Source organism: Chiloscyllium plagiosum, chromosome 34 (assembly GCF_004010195.1).
Source record: "Chiloscyllium plagiosum isolate BGI_BamShark_2017 chromosome 34, ASM401019v2, whole genome shotgun sequence".
Classification (NCBI taxonomy): Eukaryota; Metazoa; Chordata; class Chondrichthyes; order Orectolobiformes; family Hemiscylliidae; genus Chiloscyllium; species Chiloscyllium plagiosum.
Window position 1 is genome coordinate 27577229 of NC_057743.1, and position 17470 is coordinate 27594698.

Genomic DNA, 17470 nt, shown 5'->3' on the forward strand with positions numbered 1-17470 from the left:
TGGATGCTTTGGAGAGGTTGCATACGAGGTTCACTAGCATGTTGTCTGGTATGGAGGGCTATGAAGAAAGGTTGAGTAGATTAGAATTATTTTCATTAGAAAGACAGGGGTTGGGGGGGGTTACCTGATTGAGGTCTACAAAATCATGAGAGGTATAGACAGAGTAGACAGGGTGGATAGCAAGAAGTTTTTCCCCAGAGTGGGGGGCTCAATTCTTAGGGATCATGAATTCAAAGTGAGGGGGAAAAGTTTTGGGAGATACGCATGGAAAGTTCTTTACGCAGAGGGTGCTGGGTGCCTGGAACATGTTGCCAGTGGAGATGGTAGAGGCGGGCATGGTAACGTCATTTAAGATTTATCTAGCAGTTACATGAATGGGCTGGGTGCAGAGGGATAGAGATCTTGGAAAATAGACGACAGGTTTAGATAGAGAATCTGAATTGGCACAGGCTTGGAGGGTCAAAGGGCCTGTTCCTGTGCTGTAATTTTCTTTGTTCTTTGGTCTTCAATCCCTCAGATTCCTCAGAGGAAGCACCAGCAAGACTGCCTCTTGCAACCTTCATCAGCTCAGATACAGACACCTCATTGGGGCAGCAGCTGGTCAAGAAAGAAATACCCCAGGTCAACTCCAGTTGAACCCCAGTTTCCCAAAGGAGAGATGGGAATACTAACCACTATACTAAGGAGGAAACAACTCCAGGTGTGGTGGCAGCCATTTTCATCACCATTGTGTACCTGCTATGTGAATCACAATGTAAAGAAACAACAGTCATGCTTCATGCAGTGAGTCATGTAGTCAGCCTCTTAGTCCAGATAACCTCCAAAATGTTCATATTCCCTTCTTGATTTCCTTCCCTGTCAACGGATTCTGGGTAATCCAAGATGGAGGGTGGGGAAAAAAAACGTGGCTCTAAGAGCTGCTGCTTTTTTGAGGTATTTTCAGTGTTGAAGCTGATTTCCTCATTCTAGGAGCAGTACTACTGTTTAATAAGCTGTTGCATTATTTTGGAACTTTGGAGGAGAAAATATCAAAATAACAGCACTTTAAAAAGGAGGAAGACAAAGATAGGTTGTGACCACAAGGGAGGTGAATCAGAGAAATAAACTTGCACTGCTGTCTAACCCAACAGTGAATCTGCACAGCTGACTGTTCTGCTGTTTAATTTCAAGTATCTCTGGACATTGGAGTTCCTCAAAGAAAAATTAACAAACAGCAAATTTCACAGCTGACCTTGGAGAAACCTGTGTGGGAGTGCTCATAGTAGGGGAGCCACTAAGTGACTTTTTAAAGTGTAACCTTCCTGTTTTTTTTGTAAATCTACAATAGTAAGTAATCTGGGTTCTGTTTTGATTATATGTTTTATTGAGAACTGTCTCTTGATTAAACTTTAAAAATATAATATATAGGTACTAAGTTAGCCCGGAGCAGAGATTTTTAGAGCACTAAGACTGTGCTATTTTCTGTATCTGTAGATTGTTAAGGTTCAAAAATGGCCTTTAGTAGAGTGATGTGCTCTTCCTGTCGGATATGAGAGATTAGGGAGAATTCTCACGTTACTGATGATTATGTTTGCAGGAAGTGTGGTTGGTTGCAAATCCTACTGGATTGCATAGATTGGCAGTTAGAGGCATTGAGGTATTTACAGAATAGCTGGTCCATCGATTTGTCTTTGTTTGTACTGAATTCTGGATTCACGATCTGAGACATCAGGGTTCATTAGGACCTAATAAGCCAGCCCAACTGTGGTCAAGTCAGGGGTGGGACTGCAGTGCTTGGGTTAGAGGTCGAGAGTTAAAGCTGTGTGAGGGTAGGGTCCAGGGCCAAGAGCAATATTAGGGGGCCCGCGATTTTCATCCCTGTCCCTGTCCCTGCCTGAATGTCAGCAATTTTGTCTTTGAATGATGGGGTGTCTTACAGCTGATTTTGGATCAGCTATTGTTCTACATCATTGACTTGAAAGGAAATGCAAACCTTGAGTGTAAATTATTTGACCTACCCAATATCATCTATTTGATACGAGCATCCAAAGTCAAAATTACCCCCTATGCATTTAATTTTAATAATTCTAAATAGCGCTGTAATACCTCAACACTCGGGCAAGCATAGTCAAGTAGCGTTGTGAACCCCTAATCCTAACCCTAACCCTATCACACATTCCTGATGAAGGGCTTATGCCCGAAATGTTGACTCTCCTGCTCCTCGGAAGCTGCCTGAACTGCTGTGCTTTTCCAGCTGGATTATTACGTCAAAATGAACACTGATTTCTAGGGTACTGAATCCAGAATTCAGTACAAAGACAAATCAATGGACCAGCTATTCTGTAAATTCCTCAATAACTCTAACTGCCAATCTATGCAATTCGGTAGGATTTGCAACCAACCACACTTCCTGCAGACATAATCATCAGTAACATGGGAACTCTCACTAATCTCCCACATCCGACAGGAAGAGCACATCACTCTACTATAGGCCATCTTTGCAACTTAACAATCTACAGATGCAGAAAATCTCTGCTCCAGGCTAACTTAGTACCTATGTTTTATATTTTTAAAGTTTAATCAACAGACAGATCTCAACAAAACATATAATCAAAACAGAACCCACCGAACTCATTATTGTGTAATCATCAGTAACATGGGAACTCTCCCTAATCTCCCACATCCGACAGGAAGAGCACATCACTCTACTAAAGGCCATCTTTGCAACTTAACAATCTACAGATGCAGAAAATCTCTGCTACAGGCTAACTTAGTACCTATGTTTTATATTTTTAAAGTTTAATCAACAGACAGATCTCAACAAAACATATAATCAAAACAGAACCCACCGAACTCATTATTGTGGATTTACAAAAAAAAAACTCACTAAGGATACACTTTAAAAAGCCACTTAGCGGCTCCCCTGCTATGAGCTCTCCCATACAAGTTTCTCCAAGGTCGTCTATGAATTTTGCTGTTTGTTAATTTTTCTTAGAGGAACTCCGATGTCCGGAGATACTTGAAATCAAACAGCAGAACAGATGCTGCGTGTTTTGACTCCAATCTCCAGCATCTGCAGTCCTCACTTTCTACTAGGGCAAACATAGGCTAGGTAAAGACCAAGGTTAGGAGAATTTAGCCCACTACAAGTTCTAGTTTTGCATTAGCTTATTCTGGTTAACAAAGCAAATGAAATAAATTAACTCTACTTTTTTTTTAACTCATAGGACATTGCTGGCTGGCCAGCACTTTTTCCCCGTCCCTTGTTGCCCTTGAAAAGGTGGTGGTAAGATGCCTTCTTGAACCACTGCAGTCCATGTGCTGTAGGTAGACCCACAATGCTGTTAGGGAGGGGATTCCAGGATTTTGACCCAGCGATAGGAAAGCAATGGCAATACATTTTCAAGTCAGGCTTTATTAGATTAGATCCCCTACAGTGTGGAAACAGGCCCTTCACCCAACCAGTCCACACTGACCCGCCAAAGAGTAACCCACCCAGACCCATTTCCCTCTGACTAATGCACCTAACAATATGGACAATTTAGCATGGCCAATTCACCTAACCTGCACATCTTTGGACTGTGGGAGGAAACCGGAGCACCCAGAGGAAACCCACGCAGACACGGGGAGAACTTGCAAACTCCACACAGACAGTTGTCTGAGGCTGGAATTGAACCTGGGACCCAGTGCTACGAGGCAGCAGTGCTAACCACTGAGCCACCGTGCCACCCATGGTGGTGGAGTTCCCATTATCTTGTCCTTCTAGATGGAAATGGTCTGGGTTTGGAAGGTGCTGTCTAATGACAATTTCCTCAATGCATCTTGCAGATTGTACTCACTACTGGACCATTCTGTGAGATAGCTCTCCCAGTTTTGGCACCAGCCCCCACATGTAGGACTTTGCAGGGTTTTTGGCCATTATCATTTCCATTGTCTCGGTTGATACCAGGTTATCTATCTGGTTTTGTTTCACTCCTCTGTCAGTTTGCATGCCCTGATTTTTTTGTTTCCTCCATTAACTTTATCTGTCTAGACATTAAGTTGTGAAATTAAATCCATAAATTCTCAAGCCCATTTTTCAAACCCATTCTTGACCTTGCTGCCAATGATCACTGTAACCTGCTCCAGTCTCTAAGGCTCTGAGATCTGCAAGCTGCTCAAATATCTGGCCTTTTGTGGATCCCTGGTTTTAATAACTCCAACATTAGCAGCCATACCTTCAGTCACTTGAGCCTTAAGTTCTGGAGTCATGGAGTCATACAGCACGGATACACACTTTGATCCAACCAGTCCATGCCAACCATAATCCCAAATTAACTAGTCTCGCTTGCCTGTGCTTAGCCCATATCCCTCCAAACCTTTCTTATTTGTGTATTTATCCAAATTTATTTTATATGTTGTAGCCATCCCCACACCCATCGCTTTCTCTGGAAGTTCACGCCACACACAAACCACTCTCTCTGGTAAAAAAAATGCCCCTTATGTCTTTTTAAATCTTTCTCCTCACACCTTGAAATTGTAGCCATCCCCACACCCATCGCTTTCTCTGGAAGTTCATGCCACACACAAACCACTCTCTCTGGTAAAAAAATGCCCCTTATGTCTTTTTAAATCTTTCTCCTCACACCTTAAAAATATGCCCCCTTGTCTTGAAATCCCCCATCCTAGGGAAAAGACATTTGGCACTCACCTCATCTGTATCCCTCATGACTTTATAAAGCTGTATAAGGTCACCCCTCAATCTCCTATGCTCCAATGAAAAAAGCCCCTGACTATCCAACCTCTCCTTATACCTAAGAGTCTCCATGCCTGGCTACGTCCTGGGAAAATCTCTTCTGAACCCTCCCCAGCTTAATAATATCCTTTATATAACAGGGCGACCAGACTGGAGATGGTGCTCCAGAAGAAGCCTCACCAACATCTAGAACAACCTGAACATAACATCCCAACTCCTACGTTCAAAGATCTGAGCAATGAAGGCAAGCACACTAAACGCCTTCTTAACCACGTTGTCTATATGTGACACAAACTCCAAAGAATTATGTATCTGAACCCCATCTCTCTGTTATGCAACACTACCCAAGACCCAATTTTTAATTGAATTCTTCTTCATGAAAGTCTCTCCTCTCCATCCTTCTACTCTCCTTCAAAATGCATCTGAAACCCTGTATCTTTCAGCATGCTTTTGATCATCCATCCTATTATCCCTTTATGTGACTTTGTGGTTGGATACCTCTGCTTTGAAGCACCTCTCTTGTCTACATTGATATATAAATTCAGCTTGTCATTTGTTGATGAGAAAATGACTAGTATAGACAGGCTGATGTACTTAAATTTTCAGATTTCTCCAGTATTTCAGAAACCATCCTGGGAAACGTAATGGCCACTTAACCTTCTGAGGCCCAGTTAGGTCCAAAACCAAAAGAGTGGAAGGACCATGACGAGAGTGGGTCACTACAACTTTTTTCTCACCCATGAACACAAAGGTGTTGCAAGAAATGAGTAATACCACGGGACAATAAACCCTTTCGCTATTTTGAATTGAACAATGAATGTTTCTCCAAATCTAGTGAATCACAAATTTTTCGTCAGAATATTTATTGTTTTGACATTTCAGTTCAGGGAAATGTTACAGATGTCAATGTTCTATATATAAACAGTGGCTGTACTTCAAAACTCCTCATAGGCCTTAAAGTGCTTTGCAATGTCTGGTAATTGTGAAAGTCTACCTTTTTCCACTTATTGTTAACAGTATTTATAAGTGTCTTCTTTCAATAAATAGATAAATGTGAGGTGTTGCATTTTGGTAACGCAAATCAGGGCAGGAGTTAATAGTAGGGTCCTGGGGACTGTTGCCAAACAAAGGGACCTTGGGTGCAGGTTCATTGTTTCTTGAAGTGGACTCATAGGTAGACAGGGTAGTAAAGAAGGCACTTGGTATGCTTGCCTTTACTGGCCAATGCATTGAGTAAAGAAGTTGGGATGTCATGTTGGAACTGTACAGGATATTGATTCAGCAACTTTTAGAATACTACATTCAATTCTGATCTCCCTGCTATAGGAAAGTTGTTGTTAAACTTGAAAGGGTTCAGAAAAGATTTATAAGGATGTTGCTGGGGTTGGAGAGTTTGAGCTGTGGGGAGAGGATGAATAGGATGGGGCTAATTTCCCTGGAGCACTAGAGACTGAGGGGTGTCCTAATGGTGGCTTATAAAATCATGAGCGGCATGGATAGGGTTAATAGCCAAGGTCTTTTTCTCAGGGTAGGACAGTCCGAAAGTAGAAAGCATAGGTTTAAAGTGAGAGAGGAAAGGTATGAAAAGGACCTAAGGGGCAAATTTTTGACGTAGATGGTAGTGTGTTTGTGGAATGAGCTGCCAGAAGAACTAATGGAGGTGAGTAGAATTTCAACATTTAAAAGGCATCTGGGTAGGTAGATGAATAGGAAGGGTTCAGATGGAAATATGCTGGCAAATGGGACTAGATTAATTTAGAATATCTGGTTAGTTTGGACGGGTTGGACCGAAAGGTCTGTTTCCATGCTGTACAACTCTGTGACTCTAAATAGGTAGAAATATTTAAGTCTCGCAAAAATATCTGAACTACTCTTGTACAATTGGTTCAGGGTAAGGTAGTAAACTCCTTTACATATTGTATCACAAATCAGCAAAACGGGAAGGAAAATGTTTGTGTTCATTTGCACCTTAGTACATCCACGGCATTGTTTCTTGAGCCATAGATACCATTTTTATTTGTCAAAGCAAGAAATGAGGTTTCATATTTCATATTTCCTTGTTTGAATTTTATTCATTTAGAATACCCATGCAGCTGGTTGGCTCACCACAAACTCCCACACACAACATTGTGAGAATGACTGGATATCTGGTTGAGAGATGTCGGTGAAAGGATAACTAATTTGTCAGAAGACCAGGGAGAACTTCCCTGCCTTTACTGAATTAATGCTGTAGGAAATTTTACAAGATACAGGAATGCCAAAACAAGAAGGCACATTTCCACTCAACTTGATGGTCTGTGACGTGAGTGCTTTGATTCTAGGAATTTTGGCACTTTCTCCGCTCATTTAATACATATGCTTTCCGAATGCATCTCTTGCGGAACCTTGCCAACTGCTTAATAAGACTAGAATATGCGGTTCTTGTCTCACAGATGTAAAGAAGGGTAGACTTTACCAAAGCTTTGTACACAGCAAGTTTTGTTGTAAGTTTAATATCTCATTTCCTCAGAGCCTCCTGTGTAAGTGGGAGAATGCTGAGCTTCCTCCAGCAACTGAATACAATGTCAATGCAGACATTTCTGCAGATTGTGCTTCTAGGGTAGGCAAAATTATCTCAAGCCTTCAAGACTATGTCATTGGTAGTTTTTGTGTGTGAGGCAAAGTCAGAATTTATGATGAAGTAACTCTATCTTCCTTAAGCTGACCATTAGCCCATAGTCATCAGCTGCTTTGAACAAAACATTCGATGATTCTTTGAAGGCCATGTTCACAGTGTCACATAAGGGCAGAGTCATTGGCAAACAGCAATTCCCATGTCATCTCCTGTTACCTTATTTGATGTATTTTTTCAGATTGAAGTCAGTGTGCTCTGTTCTGAATTGGATGTATATTCTATCAACATTTCCATCAATGTCTGAAATGACTGGAGGAAAGTACTTCTTGTCATACAACTCTCTCTCAATCCTGTAATGGATGGTGGCCTTGCAATCCAGACAAATGGCAAATTAGTCCTATTTACTTTTATATATTTTATTCCAAGGTTTTTTTTTAAATTGGCTTTCGTGGGAAGGGCGGTTCCAAGTGTTGTCACCTCATTGATGGATGTCCATTAATAACAGCAAGTGGAGACCAATAGGAATTAAGTAAGGTGGACAGTTCAACTGGCCACAAGGTAACCAAGGTTCATATCTGTGTCACTACGAAATGAAAACTCTTGGACACTCAAAACATCAGTTACAGCATCTTTGTGATCTGATTAAATTCAGTGATTGCAAAGAAAAGTGAATTGTTTTGTTAAGACTAGTACTTAATTGACCAATAAATATTGGACAGAACTTGGAGGACAATTTCCCTGCTTTTCTGTGAACAGTGTCATGGAATATTTTCACATCCACCAGAGAGGATAGGCAAAGGCTTTTTTAATTTCTCATCCAAACATTTGCACCTCTGACAATGCAGTGTTCCCTCAGTACTACAGAGTGCAAGTTCCTCTATTATGCATTCAAGGCATAGAGTGCATCTGGAACTCGGCAAAAGTGATGGCAACCCTGTAACTAGGATTCCTGATGAAGGGCTTTTGCCTGAAACATCGATTTTCCTGCTTCTCGGATGCTGCCTGACCTGCTGTGCTTTTCTAGCACCACTCTAATCTAGACTCCTGCATCTGGAACTTCCTGTCCCAGAAGAAAAAACACTACCACTTAACTGCAGCTGGCACTGAATTTACATGAACTCTTATTTTGGAACCTGCTTAGGTATGGGAGAAAGTGGTCAAGCTCTTGTTAATATACCACTTCGTGAACACTGGAAATATCAACAAAACACATGAAGCCATTGGGGAAAAAACTGCTGTAAACACAGGAAGAAAGAATACTCCAGAGGCTGGCAAGATGCAATAACATCACACTTTATTTCCCTGCTTGTCTTGAGCTACTTCACCATAGCAGTCTGCTTCCAGTTTTACAAAGTTTTCTCTCTTTAAACTAATTTTTCACAAATATGCTTCTTGTGTTTGTCCAATAAAATTTCTCTCAGCTCCAGATTAATTGGCATGATTTTGACTTTGTGTGATGGGTAATAGCAAGTCAACATTGCTTTTATACCTCCCTTCATTTTCATTTCTATTGATTTTCAACTTAGGTTCAACAAGCTGCAGACTAGTTATCGCCTGTTTTGTATTATCACACAGTCAGGATCTACCCCTGTTCTCTGCTGCATTTTCTCTATCTCCATTCACGTTCTTTCAAGTGACCTTTCTCAGTGGGGGTGAGCCCATTGACAGGGCAGTGTCCAGATAGTTGAACATAGAGGACATCATCTTGTTCTGAGGTCCACATGTTTAGGGGCCTTCTCATTCTTGTGCCTTTAGTATTGCACCAAATGTGCTTTTCATTGATGAGGGTTAGCCCCATGCAGAGGTGCTGTCCTTGGGATGCATTGTTAAAATGATGTCCCTGTCTTTCCCTGAAGAAAGTGAGAAGGGAAGGCTAGTAAAATTGCAATATTTAAAAGGTATCTGGATGGGTATATGAATAGAAAGGGTTTGGAGGGATATGGGCCAGGTGCTGGCAGGTGGGACTAGATTGGGTTGGCGGCATAGACGAGTTGGACCAAAGGGTCGGTTTCCATGCTGTACATCTCTCTGACTCTATGACTGAGTGGTGAGGTAGTGATAGGCAAACACAGGTAGAGGGTATGATCTGGTTGGTCGGTCAGAGGAATGGAAGAGAGGGCTCTTTGACCACACCGTGAAACAAACTCGCTACTCCTCCTGATGCTGCCTGGCTTGCGGTGTTCTTCCAGCATCCTGCTTGTCTACCTTGGATTCCAGCATCTGCAGTTTTTTTGTCTCTTACCTGTAAGGTACGTCTGGGACCTTGATGGTGAGGAGGGAGGAGGGAAATGAGCAGATATTACACCTTCTGTAATTGCATAGGAAGGTGCTGTGGGGATGTGAGGAGATGTTGGGAGTGAAGGAAGAGGGTACCAGTGTGTCCCGGAGTGAACAGACCCTGTGGAATGCAGTCAAGGGAGGGGAGGGGGTTGTGTGTCTGGTTGTGACATCCCATTGAAGGTGACAGAAATGGCAGCTTACAATCCTTTAGGTACGGAGGTGAGTGGGATGAAAAGTGAGGACCAGAAAAACCTTATCACTATTGTTGAAGGGAGAGAAGTGGTGAGGGAAGAGTGCAGGAACAAAGCTGAGGGCACTGTCGACCACGGTAGTGGGAAATCCTCACTGGAGGAAAAAGGCAGACATTTCTGAGGCCCTCACTTGGGAAGGTAGCATCATCAGAATAGACGCGATTGGGACGGAGAAACTGGGAGAATGGAATTGAGTCCTTACAAGAGACAGGATGCGAGGATGTATAGTCGAGGTAACTGTGGGAATCGGTGGCCAGCCTATCCCCAGAAATGTAAACAGAGATGTCAGAGAAGAAAAGAGAGCAGTCAGAACTGGAGCAGGTGAAGCTGAGGGCAGAGTGTAAATTGGAAGCAAAATTGCTAAATGTTTTCAATTCTGAATTCTCAGTCACAAGAAGGGAAAGCAACACCAATGATGTTGTCAACGTAACATAGAAAGAGTCATGGGGAGGAACCCGAGTAAGTTCAGAACAAGGAATGTTCCCACGAAGTGACCGGCCTAACTGGGGCCCATGCAGGTACCCATGACCATACCTTTGGCCTGAAGAAAGTAAGAGGAGTTAAAGGTGAATTTATTCAAAGTGAGGACGAGGTGGAGGAGGGTGCTAGAGGATGAGGACAGTTCAGGCTGTAATGTGCTTTGTGATGTATGGGAATGATAAAAGTCTCTGTGCAAGTCAGCACAGGGAGAATGAACTGTATCACCTTCTTCAGTGTTCTACTCTTCAATGACTGTATCATTTCAAGCTAGTTCTTTCTCTCAATTTTGTTTTTGGGAGGAGGTCAATGAGTAGCCTCAATTTAAGATGTTAAATTTGATTTGTGCTATTTTTAATGTTTTGGTTACGTGCTCACATCTAAGTTCCAACATGTGTTAATTTCATTAATACTTACTCAAAACAAATATTTCAAATAATCTTTTATCCTTGAAGAAATTTTGGATTATGAAAATTGTTTTTTAAAAAAATGCTTAACACCCTATTTTATTCCAGAAAGGCTGAAGATAAAGGCACAAATGACATTTGAATGGAGCAAAACTAAGAGTAATTTGTTATCTCCTGCATAGTTACCTCTCAGTAATTAGATCTCCCACATGAATATACTAATTAATATCACTAATACAGAAAGTATTTTTCAAAACTGCTCCAAACTTAAGAAGAAGCTTTGATAATCTGTTCTCAAACAGCATTGAACTTGATCTACACAGTTAGGATATAGACAGAGATAATGTATATCCAAGGTAACTCACAGGATATAGGTGATCTTCACATTCATTATGCATGTCACAAAAAATTTAAATCCATAAATATAAAAGCAAATGTCTCCCATTTTAAGTGTCTGGAGTGGTTTCACATGACAGTGCTTTGCCTATGCATTTCAAATAGAACTCAAGTCACAAAGTTTGAATTCTTGCAGTACAGTATTGCAGTCAGATGTTTCCACTTAGTTGAAGAAGTGGTTCATGGTGTTCCAGCACTGACCTTGACATAATTTCTCAGTACAATTACTGACTTTACAATATTACACTATTTTCCCACTATCTCAAAAGACTAACTGAGCTGGCAGTGAGAAGGGCACTACCTGTGAGAATCTTGTATGCCTGGTCTGTCTACGCCACTGCATACTGTCCTTAAATCAGTCACGAGGGATTAGAGACGGACACATATCTCCTTCTGGAACATGCCTTTGCAAAGGAAGTCTAGAGAAAGATGCAGTGGTTTTCATCCAAGTTCATCCTGAATAGCTCAGTGATGCAGGACTTTTGCTGTACGGTCTGTTTCCCAGGATGCATACTGATCATAGAATCCCTGCAGTATTACATTTGTTTCTAGTAAGTGATGGAATATTTTATCATTGCAGGAACATCATTGCTGAGCTTAATGTTGTTTTCACTATACAAAACCACATGTCAATACTAGTCCCTGGATCAGTCATTGGAACCCTGATGTTTTTATTTTCATTCCCCAAATGGGGGGTCTGGGTGTGGCCATTGAAGCTCCCTTATGTTTAGCAGCAGAGCTGAACTGAGAGGCAGGTACTATATTGACTTTCTCATTCATTTTGAGGTTGATCATTGACACTTTAGTATACCACTCCTACTTTGCTCCCAGGTACCTCAGTGGCCAGTGGTGGTTGAACATATTCCTGGGGTTTTATCACATGAACTTTCACCTCCAGCCTCCTTCTGCCCTCCATTCTGATGTTGGACTTCCAACAAGCTCATCTCTGCAACTCTCCACTTTCCCTTGGTCAATCAGAAAACAAACAGGCCTTTAATGACCTAGTTGAGAATCATTCAATCATCAGTGAAATAATCTTTTAATCCCATCCCTAACACTTTTGAAACTAATAAATGTTTAAAAGAAAATGAAAAATTCACAGCATTATTTTTAAAGCCTCTACAATTTTGTGTTCCTCCCCCCACTGTTTCTACTATAACAATGTTTTAGAAATTAAATCACGAAGACTCCAGGAAATTCTTACAAAGCTGACAACTCTAAATCTATGTGACTTACCTTTAACCAACAGGTTTATGAATCACTCTCAAATTCCTAACTCAGCCTCCTTCCCACCAAGGTGGGCAAGTCTTGATTTTAACTCTCAGCACACAACCCATGAACTAAAATCCACTTCTTCCACATCAGTCTTTGAGCCATGCATTCATCTCTCTTATCTGATTTTCCCTATGTCAATTTTTACATGGTTCAAATAATAATCCAGAGGTTATGACCTCTGTTTCTTAATTTATTGCCGAGCTCTTCATATTGACTGTCCAGAATCACCTCCTTTGTCCTGCCTATGTCATTGGTACATACATGGACTGTGAGACTTGATCCTTCCCCTCCCATTGCAAGTTTGTTTCCACCCTTAGTCAACGGCCTGAATGCTGGCACCAGTCAAGCAACACATCAAACTAGATTTATGCTGTTTCATAGAATCCCTACAGTGGGGAAGCGGGCCATTCAGCCCATTGAGTCCGCACTGACCCTCCAAAGAACACCCACCCAAACCTACACCCTTCCCCAATCTCATTTACCATGGCTAATCCATCTAGCCTACACTTCTCTGGACACTATGGGTAATTTAGCCTGGCCAATCCACCTAACCTGCACATCTTTGGACTGTGGGAGGAAATTGGAGCACCCAGAGGAAACCATGCAGACATGGGGAGAATGTGCAAACTCCACACAGGCAGTCACCCGAGGATGGAATCAAACCCAGGTCCCTGGTACTGTGAGGTAACACATCTTTGGACTGTGGGAGGAAATTGGAGCACCCGGAGGAAACCATGCAGACATGGGGAAAATGTGCAAACTCCACACAGGCAGTCACCCGAGGATGGAATCAAACCCAGGTCCCTGGTACTGTGAGGTAACAGTGCTAACCACTGAGCCACATTGCTGCCCATTTATATTTTCGTCAAGAAAGATTCCAATCTCTCTAACTATACTATCTCCTACTACCACTACATTCCTTTTCCTTTCTCCAACTTGAATGATTTCTGTACGACAGTGTCATAGTTAGCGCATCCATCAGGTAGATTATAATCTCAAACCTGTTGACAATTGTAAAGGCTCCGGCTGTCTAGGTCTCCTTAGCTGCCTCATTTGTAGCCTTAGTCTCCTGTTCCTGAACACTGACCAAATAAGAAGACCTGATCCATAGAGGTGTGACTGGGTCCAGATGCAAAATACCCGGATACGTTTCTCTCTCATTAAAGTGTTGCAGTGTCTTTATTTCAGCCCGAATCTCAAACTGAATCAAATCTGTTCCACTCTCAAATATAAGCTGCAGATATGGGTATCCTGGATCAAGCTGGCATCTTGAACCAATAACATCTTGAACAAACAACCCACCCTGCCACTCTTAATGTGTTCCAATTAATTATTTTATTCATTTACACATTTACCCATTTTTAAAACTATATTTGTTAACTTTATCACCCTTTTGAAATTAAGGATAGATTGAACCTTAGTCACTTGCTAGATATTCACCAAATAACAAACTTATTCTGCTGTAGCAGAGGAATAGCCAATTTCTGAAATAGTCATAAAAAGCAAAATCAAAAGAGCATCTCTTTCCTTTCTTACCCTAATTCCCTAATCATTCATCTTCCAAAACTCTCATAAGTCACACTAAATTGGCTAGTGTTATTGGAATGCTCCTAGTATAAAAGGCTTAGTTGATCCAGTTACAGAGAAACTAGTTTCAGCAGACTCTTGAATTTAACTAAACCCAGCTGTACTTCCAGAAGACCTTGTTTAAAACCTGGGAACTTTTTCATTTAAACTGCAGATTTCAGTTAAATGTTAGCTACAAACAAAATTAAAGATTAAAAAAAGATTAAAATGCTCTTACCCACCAACTGCCAGCACTCAGTTCTCTATAACTCTTGACATATGTTGTTCCACTGCCACTCAATGACAACATCTGAAAACACATACAAAAAAGGAGCAGGAGTAGGCCACTTGATCCCTCGAGCCTGCTCTGCATTTCAATAATATCAATAAGCTTGCTGATTTACTTCTCATTCCTATCTAGCCCCAATAACCTATCACTCTCTTGCTTAACAAGAACCTACCTCTGCCTTAAAAATATTCAGACTCTATTTTAACTACTTGGTGAGGAAGGGAGTTCCAAAGATTCACAACCCTCTGCAAGAGAAAGATTATCGCCGTTTTAAATAAATGACCCCTTATTTTTCAATAATATCCCCCTAGTTTTAGATTCTCCAACAAAACATTCTTCCCACATCTACTTTGTCAAGACCTTTCAGGATCTTGTATGTTTCAGTTAACTTTTACTTTTCCAACATGCAGGGGATACAAGCCTAGCCTGTCCAAATTTTCCTCAGAAGACAATTCACCCATTCCAGATATTAGTCTTCTGAACTTCTCTGAATTACCTTGCATACATTTACATCTTCACTAAATAAGGAGACCAATGCTGTACACATGTATTCCAGAGGTGTTCTCACCTGCGTCCTGTATGATGTACAATCTCCCTATTTCTATATTTAATCCTCTTGCATTCTATTGGTTTTTCTAAATACTTACTATACCTGTCTACTTGCCTTTTACAAATCATGCATTAGAACACTTAGATTCCTCTGCATCTCAGAGCTCTGCAATTTCTCTCCATTTAAATAATATGCTTCTTTTTCATTCTGTGAAAATGGACAATACTACATTTTCCCACACAGTGTATTTCCCAGATCTTTATCCTATCACTTAAACTATCTATATATCTTTTTAGCCTCCATAGGTCCTCTTCCCATATTACTTTCCTACCTCTCTTTGTGTCTGCAGCAAATTTAGCAACTTATCTTCAGTCCATTCAAGTCATTTATATAAATTGTAAAAGGTGGAGGTCCCAGCATTGACCCCCATGGCACACCATGATTACATCTTGCCAACTAGAAAATGACCTATTTATTCCTATTCTCTGTTTCAGGTCAGTCAGTCCAACTTCTGTCCAAACCAATATGTTACCCTCTACACCATGAGCTTTTTTTTCCACAATAATCTTTGATGTGGCATCTGAGCAAATGCCTTCTAAAATCTAAGTACATAATATCCACCAGTATCTCTTTATCTACAGCAAGTTACTTAAATAATTCCAATAAATGGGTTAAGCGTGATTTTTTTCACAAAAACATGTTGACTCTGCCGACTTATCTTGAACGTTTTTAAGTGCCCCGCTTTAATGTAATTAACAACAACTTTTAACATCTTCCCTATGACAAATGTTTAGTCAACTGACCATGTAGCTTCCTGTTTTCTGTCTTCCTTCCCGTTTTGATTAAAGACACACTAGCTATTTTCCAATTCAGTTGAATCTTCCCTGAATCCCAGGTTTTTTTGAAAGTCAAAACAAATGCATCAATTACCTCATTAGCCACTCTGCTTAAACCTTATGTTGAAATCCATCAGGATTTGGGGTTCAGACAGCCTGTATTTCTAACACTTTTCTGAATGCCACTTCCTCGGCAATTGTAATATTCCGGGATTCCTCTCTACCTTCCATTTCTTTTTTGGTTTACAGTTATTTCTGCAATGTTAATTGTATCCTATATAACAAAGACCAGTACAAAAAACCTGTTTAATTCATCTGACATCTGCTTATTTTCCATTATTAATTCCTCAGACTCAGATTTCTATTGGACTAATACTCACTAAGTTTTCTGTTTTATATTTATAGAAACAATTACCATCTGATTTTATTTTTCTAGCTAGCTTTCTCTCATACTCTAACTTTTCCCTTCATAATAATTTTTGGCAAGCTTTACCTTTTTTGTTTTAAATATCCTGTCAAATTTTCTGACCTGCCATCCATCTTTGTATAATTGCAGTGTCAGTTTCCAAATGTTGAAAACACCTAGCTCTACCTCACTATCACCTTTTTTGACTTCTCCTTTGTTTCTAAAGAGTCAGAACATTGAACAGCATACAGTACTGGATCAATAGATATGCTCTCCAACCAAATATTGCAAGAAGTCATTGGTTCTTGTCACAAACTTAGTTAATTAGCCACTGACTTCATCCCTCTTGGTGCAATTATCTGAGGCAGCCCAAGTCTGTTCACATTTCATACCCTCAGCATCACATCCTGCCGATATAGCTGCAACTTCACCAATGCTGTGTTTTTACAACTCTGCAACATCATCTATCTCCGCCCTACATCCTCACCAATACATTTTTACCTTAAAACTTACCTTAAATCCCAATTTGTGGCCACCCTCTCAGAATTGATGTAAACTTGAGGTCATCCAAAATTTACCTCCTACATTCTAACATGCATTCATATCTGGGCTTATTCAGCTTGAGTGTTCCCAGTTAAGCAACGCACCAATTTTAAAATTCTCAACTTTTTAAAATCACTCCACGGTCTCACTAATTCCAATCTCTGTAAACTCTTTCAATCCTAGAAAAGTTCCCTGCTCTCTGTGTGCGTCTTGATCCTGTTTTAATCACTCCACTGCGGGTGCCGGAAATCAGAAACAAAAACAGAAATTGCTGGAAAAACTCAGGTCAGAACTGAAGAAGGGTCACTGAACTTGAAATGTTAACTCTGCTTTCTCTCAGCAGATGCTACCAGATCTGTAGAACTTTTCCAGTAATTTGTTTTTGTTCCTAAAGTTCCCTTTCTAACTGTATAAATTAAAATCAACCTAATTTACATGTTATTTTAAATTGTGAATATAGTATATGGTGCTACTTTCAGAAACCAATCAGGCTGACTACATCACCTTTCCCACAACATAAAGAAAAGTATTTTCCTGCTTCTTTATAATGATGCAAACATAGTAACATAAGTAAACCTTGATCCCTGTGGTTATACAATTTTAATGTTTACATATTAAAATAATCTTTTCTGGTTTATAAAGCACAGCTAACTAGGCAGAGTACAAAAAACATTTAAGACAAAAACGTTGAATTTTCACCTTTCTACCTCCTTTTTGTGGCTGACTCAATGTCCATTTTTGTTTGTTAATTGCTTCTGTGAAGGATATCAAAGGTGCAATGAAGGCAAGTTATTGCTGGCTCAAAACGAAGTGGAGCTTTCTTCTTTTTAATTAGAAACATCCAATGAAAATTTACCCAAATGTTG

The 17470-nt window shown here is 40.5% G+C and overlaps 1 long non-coding RNA gene across 1 annotated transcript; it reads right to left on the minus strand.

The window, feature by feature from the left end:
• Positions 1-10816: 10816 nt before the first annotated feature.
• On the minus strand, positions 10817-17455 carry LOC122540372. Its single transcript, XR_006309271.1, has 3 exons — positions 17304-17455; positions 14219-14290; positions 10817-12104 (listed from the first exon to the last, which is right to left on the minus strand). It is a non-coding gene; the product is annotated as an uncharacterized LOC122540372 (long non-coding RNA).
• Between the last annotated feature and the right edge of the window lie 15 nt (positions 17456-17470).